At 43.1% G+C, this 5,987-nt stretch overlaps 1 pseudogene; it reads right to left on the bottom strand.

Moving 5' to 3' along the window:
• Positions 1–4,684: 4,684 nt before the first annotated feature.
• On the bottom strand, positions 4,685–5,751 carry LOC116920611 (annotated as a pseudogene).
• Positions 5,752–5,987: the final 236 nt, after the last annotated feature.

Below are 5,987 nucleotides of genomic sequence, written 5' to 3'. Positions count from 1 at the left end.
AGACTTGTCTGTTTCTCGGCAATGGCACACACACACACACACACCACAGACACATAAAGAAAGAACGTAAATTAAAATTACAATAAACCCTAACGACTTCTGTCGTTAACAGTAATTGATGGAGATCGAAGGAAAATAGAAGCAGAAACTGCAAATCCTTCCAGCTAATAGTACTTCGGATTGGTTTGACGTACTCGTATCAAGAGCGAGTAGTTATCTGCCAGTTTTACGTACAATCACCTGCATGTTTAGGATTTTTAGGAAGGAGTCGCCCGGCAAAGCAACCAAAATGATCTGGGGAGTGGAAGTTTCCTGTCTCTCTGTTCACGAAATCACCGTCGCCGAGAACTTCATCTTAAAACTCATTCAAAAAAAGGCATTTGCAGAAATCTACGAGTCCTTACAAAAGGGAAAACCACGTGGTAAACTGCTTCGCGGTATTGATACACTAAGGCCCATTTGGGATGCAAAGGAGCAACTCATCCAAGTGCCCGGCCCTAAAACAACTGCTCATCGATCCGCCCCTCCTTCTTCCATCAAACAAGAGGATTGTCGACATGATCACTCACTAAAATCATGTTAAACGGAAGCATGCTGGTGTCCAAAACACTCTGACATTCTTACGAAATCGTTTTTGGATCATTCGTGCACTCCAACGAATTAAAAGTGTCATAAAAAAGTGTGTAAAGTGCCAACGAGTTCAATCGCGTCCCTTTAATGATGAAACTGCTGCAATGCCATTGGATCGAACCAAGAAAGGGCAGCCCTTTGAAGTGATCGGGATTGACTACTTCGGCCCAATGTATGTGCTAGAAGAAGTAATTCTAATTGAAAAAGACAGTGATGGGAACGATATCGAGAAGACTCGTGTTGGCGAAAAGAAAGTGCATACGTGTTTTTTTTACTTGTGCAAGAGCTGTGCACTTAGAGCTTGTGACTGATCTGACTACACAAACATTTATGTACGCGTTAAGAAGAATGACGTCAAGTCGAGAAAAAATTATCCACAGTGACAACTCGTCAACGTTTACTTGTGCAGCCTAATTAGTGGCAGAAGATCCTACCCAAGCTAACTGGCTCTCAAGTAAGGGTATACAATGGAAGTTTTCTCCTAGCCTAGCTCCATGGTTGGGTGGGTTTTGGGAAAGGATGGTACACTCTGTTAAAGAACCGTTAAGAAATGTACTGAGGAAAATGAAGGTTACAGGCACAGTGGAGAAGACTACGTATACGAGAAAGAAAAATCCACTCCGTAAGAAGAATTTGGAATCGCGCGAGGCAACTGATGATTCTGGCGGGGAGGATGTTGCGGATTGTAAAAGTCCGTCAGAAGATAGGATCTCTAAATTTGGAAGGCCCGTTAGACGACCTATTATTTTTGACTTGTGAATTTTGCTGTAATTGTAGAATTCGTGTAGGCCGCCAAGGGCGCTGCCAAGCAGAGCTTTCTTGGTAACCGATATCGGCAATAGCCGTTGTTCGAATTTTTCCCCCCGTAGAAAAAGACGCCATTATTGTGTAAGTTCAATAAATCAGTGATAAAACCTGCCTAAGTTTAACCTTCAAAAGTATTTCATCGCAGGCATTAACGTCATTATTGTTACAGGTTAATATTAATACACGACAGGAGAGTTATCCTTGCTTGTACTACAAACGGAAACTTGTTTTTGTTGATTTTTATTTATGTTTACCCTTCATCCCGAAAATCGTTGTTTTTATGAATCAGTTGAATAAATCACACAATGTTCAGTACTTGTTGTTAGTTTTCAAAAAATATCATAACTTAATTAAAGTTCTAAACTGTAAATCAAACGAAAATTTAAGTGGTACCATTACACGACAGGAGAGTCATCCATGCTTATACTACAAACGGAAACTTATTTTTGTTGATTTATATTTATGTTTACCCTTCATCCCGAAAATCGTAGTCATTTTTTCAATCAGTGGAATAAAACACACAATGTTCAGTACTTGTTATTGGTTTTGAATACAAATGGCATGACATAATTTAAGATCTAAACTGTGAATAAAACTAAAATTTAAGAGGTAGCATTACTTAATCGTTGCTCATGCTACAAACGAAAACTTGTTTTTTTAAATTTATATTTATGTTTACCATTTAACTCGAAAATAACTGTCCTTTTATAAATCAGTGGAATAAACACACAATGTTCAGTACTTCTTATTGGTTTTGAATAAAAATATCATGACTTAATTTAAGATCTAAACTCTGAATCATACGGCAATTCAAGAGGTACCATTACACGACAGGAGTGTCATCCTTGCTTATTGCAATAATTGATCAGTCACGTCTGACGACTGACTTAATTGCACGCAATCAGAGGGATAAATACATAAAATATTGTTAGTACAATTAAAAGTGGCATTTCGGATTGAGTGGGTGGTTTACGATTATGTTTGTTAAGATCCTTCAGCCAGTCACGTCGGCTGCCCGGATATGAAGAGAACCAAAAGTAGGAAAGCTAGCAAGATTAGATGGAATGTTACTTACGCTGGAGTTGATGATATGTTAACGCCATGTTGGTGACGGTGAGAGCCGCGACGTCGGGTCTGGAAGCACGGGTCGGGCTGGCAACGGGGAGCGGCGATATATAAGAGGACACGGTGCGTACGGTGAGTCTAGGCACGAATCGTTATTCTCTAATACTTGTTGTTGGGGTTCTACATGATAGTAGGGAACAGAAAGTGCAACAACTACACATGAATGCTAAAAGGGAACTAACTCGGGGTGGGGCGAGAGAGATGTGGGTTTTATACTGCATCTCGGTTAGGTACGCTAAAGTTGGCGTGGGCCATAAAAGAGAAAACATCGTCCACCAGTTCACGAAGGAATGTGAACTGATGTGAAACAAGGTCAAAAGATAAGTTGAAGGTATTGACACCACAGTCAAACGGTAGAAGGTAATAAAATAATAAAATCGATTACGGGGGAGGAAAACGAGATCAAGGGAAGAGACGATGGCACACAGAATTTGGAAAAAACAACTTAAAGTTAAAAACGTATATTTTTTCTTCTAGAGTCCTTATATGACTCCCCCTCTTGTAAGATTGCGTCCCGTTATCAACTTGGTGTGGCATGATATATTATGCCGAGGGTTAATGGCTGTTCCAGCTCCATCCTTTGTCTAGCCTCGGGGTGGATGACCGCGGCCAGTCTTCTCCTTCCTGGCTTCAGACGTCGGTTTCGGAATCTTCCTATCCCAAGGCCGTGCACCTGTATCCGTGGTCCCTCTGCGTTTTGATCCTATATTTGCGCTCGACGTACCGCGCTTTTGCCAGATCTTCTTCGTCTGAGCCTACGGAGTAATGGCTGCTGACGAAGCTGACGTTGCATATTTCACCACGAAGCCTCGCGATGCTGTCGTTTAGCGCTGCAACGCCTATGCTTTGTTCCTGGATGTCACTGGTCGGTGACAAGCAGTATTGTGAAGCTCTGTCTTGAAGTAGCGCGGCCGGATCTAGAATGAGGGTGGAGGTGCCTGAGGAGAAGGAATTTTCTACCCAGTGGTCGTGTACCGAAAGTAGAGAGACGTCGTCGATGTCAAATGAGAAGTCTGCGTCGTACATAACCTTGTCGTCATAGAGGTTGTCCGTCCAGTACAGTATGTACAGTATCCTGCACAAAAATCCGAACACCGATTTAATTTTTTAAAGCCATCTATTGGCGGGGTAAAGGGTTTTTGTTTGTTTTTCTTTAAGAGGGAGGGTAGACGGGGTGATGGACACATAGGGCAGGGTTGGGTAAGTCTAGAAATTTTGTTTTTATGCCTTAAGGTATTACGCTTTAAGGCAAGTAACAGGTCGGGACATTTTTGCAACCCCCAGGGTGATGTGTTTTTTTAAAACGACGGTTGGAAATGTTGGATTTTGGCTGTGTAATATTCCTTACCCAAAATAAGTCAGAGAGCTGCCTGTGCACAATTATATCGATACCGATGGCATATGCGTAGAGCATCTGATTGCGACGCCGTAGATAAGTGTTCGATTTCCGATAAGGAATTGCGAAACATTTCGTATCTCTATAATATTTTCATTCGAATATGCTGGGAATATTAATTTTTTTAAAACGAAGTGAATTATTATTTTTTAAGTTATTTAATAAACAAAAATACCACATATTGCTCGATGAAAACTTGTCTTATATATGAACGAGAATTTCTCGTTGGCAAACCACAATAATTTATTACCTCATCTGGAATCCAACATCGATCTCCAGCATCACATTCAGAAACGCTACACCTATGCCATAGACAACGACGTAAATATTCACAGGCAGCTTGAACATAAGCTAAATTGTTTCGGTAAGCAACACTACCAAGCCTAAGCCCTAAATTTCTAACTGTCAAAAAAAAAAACACACCACCCTGGGGGTTGCAAAAATGTCCTGACCTGTAACTTGCCTTAAAGCATAATACCTTAAGGCATTTTTTTAGGTCTAGACTTACCCAACCCTGCCATGTCGTGTCCATCACCCCGTCTACCCTCCCCCTTTACAAAAAAACAAAAAACCCGCTACCCCGCCAATAGGTGGCTTTAAAAAATTAAATCGGTGTTCGGATTTTTGTGCAGGATACTGTACTCTTCGTCATCTGGGCAGGCCGCGGTGGGGGTAATGATTCGGTAAGGTAGGGGGTACATTGCATAGTTGACATTTACGATGATTTTAGCTAACTACTTTACTCTCAGGGTCTATGTTGACGATGGTAACCGGGGCACTTTCGGCAGTTCCCGGGTTTACTTGGGGTCCCATTTCGATGTCCAGACGAATGGATTGGGGTGGGGTTAACCAACTGCAGGGGTTGAAGTATCTGCAACATGGGATGTCGAGCCCCAAAAGCGACCCTAATCCACAGAACCGAAAAGCCAAAGCGATTGACACGCCTACTCCAGACAGGACGCCAAAGTTCCGGAACCAGTATCCAACTCTTGCCTTGAACGAGATGTCATTGGCTTGCCCTGGGTGTACGAGGACAGTGTTCACGTGCCTTTCCCCGGATATTTCGGTGATGTAACCGATCTGAATGTATGCCAGGATGTTAGCCGTAATTTTGGAGGGGCCCAAGGGGTGTGAAGTTATCGTAGGGTGTAGTTGCATGATCATTCCTAGGGAGTTGTCAATTCTAGCGGTGCTGCATCGATGAGACGACGCCCATGGGTGATTATAGTCGGATTTATCGGCGTCCAAGTATTGTTTTTGAAGGTGTGTGCTTTTCCATTAAAGTTAACGAAATTGGCGGGACAACAGCACTCGGAGTACTTCGTGAGTTCCCAACCTTCTACGCTGATGGTTTGGTTTCCGACTTTTGGTTGAGTCCCAAACGCGTAGCATTGTGGTACGGAAACAGATGCACAGATCGCGAGTAATTTTGTGCATATGGGAAGGTCTAGATGCGAAGCGGTGAGCCAGCTGTCGTATTGAGCCGTCATTGTAGCGGCGTGGTAGGCTGCCTTACGACTTTCACACTGCAGGTTGCGGATCTCTCGAGCCAGGTGGTTGGAGATGTCCATGGCGAAATCCCTGATGTATTGGGTGTGACTCGCGTTTTCAATTTTGGACCGTGTTAGCAGCCATAGTACCTGGCCTACAGCTTCATCCGTCCAATTCGGCTTTGCTTCGGTGTTGTCTACTTCCTTGGGCGCCTCTCGATCCGTGATGACAACTTTGTCCATACCTAGAAATGGGTAGAAGGCCGCTAGGCTTTTGTTACCGCAGACGGAGCTATTTTTCATTACATAGATGAAGTCCAGCTGCTTTTCGGGGTCCCGTATGCGGAAGATGGTGTCGTCATCCGTTGTGGATTTAACGCCAAGGCCTTTCTCGATGATCCTTAGCTCACATGGCTTCGACTTCTTCCAGGAGTCTTCCTATACGAGAGTGACGAGGTTATGTTTAAACTACGTGTGCTGTGCTATTCCTTCCCGGTGAATACTCAAATTTTAAACTAAACATAGTAGAGGGGGGGGCT

The sequence above is a fragment of the Daphnia magna genome, linkage group LG4, assembly GCF_020631705.1.
Source record: "Daphnia magna isolate NIES linkage group LG4, ASM2063170v1.1, whole genome shotgun sequence".
NCBI classification, from domain to species: Eukaryota; Metazoa; Arthropoda; class Branchiopoda; order Diplostraca; family Daphniidae; genus Daphnia; species Daphnia magna.
Note: the sequence above shows the minus strand (reverse complement) of the source record. Positions and strands in the feature narration are given on the sequence as shown.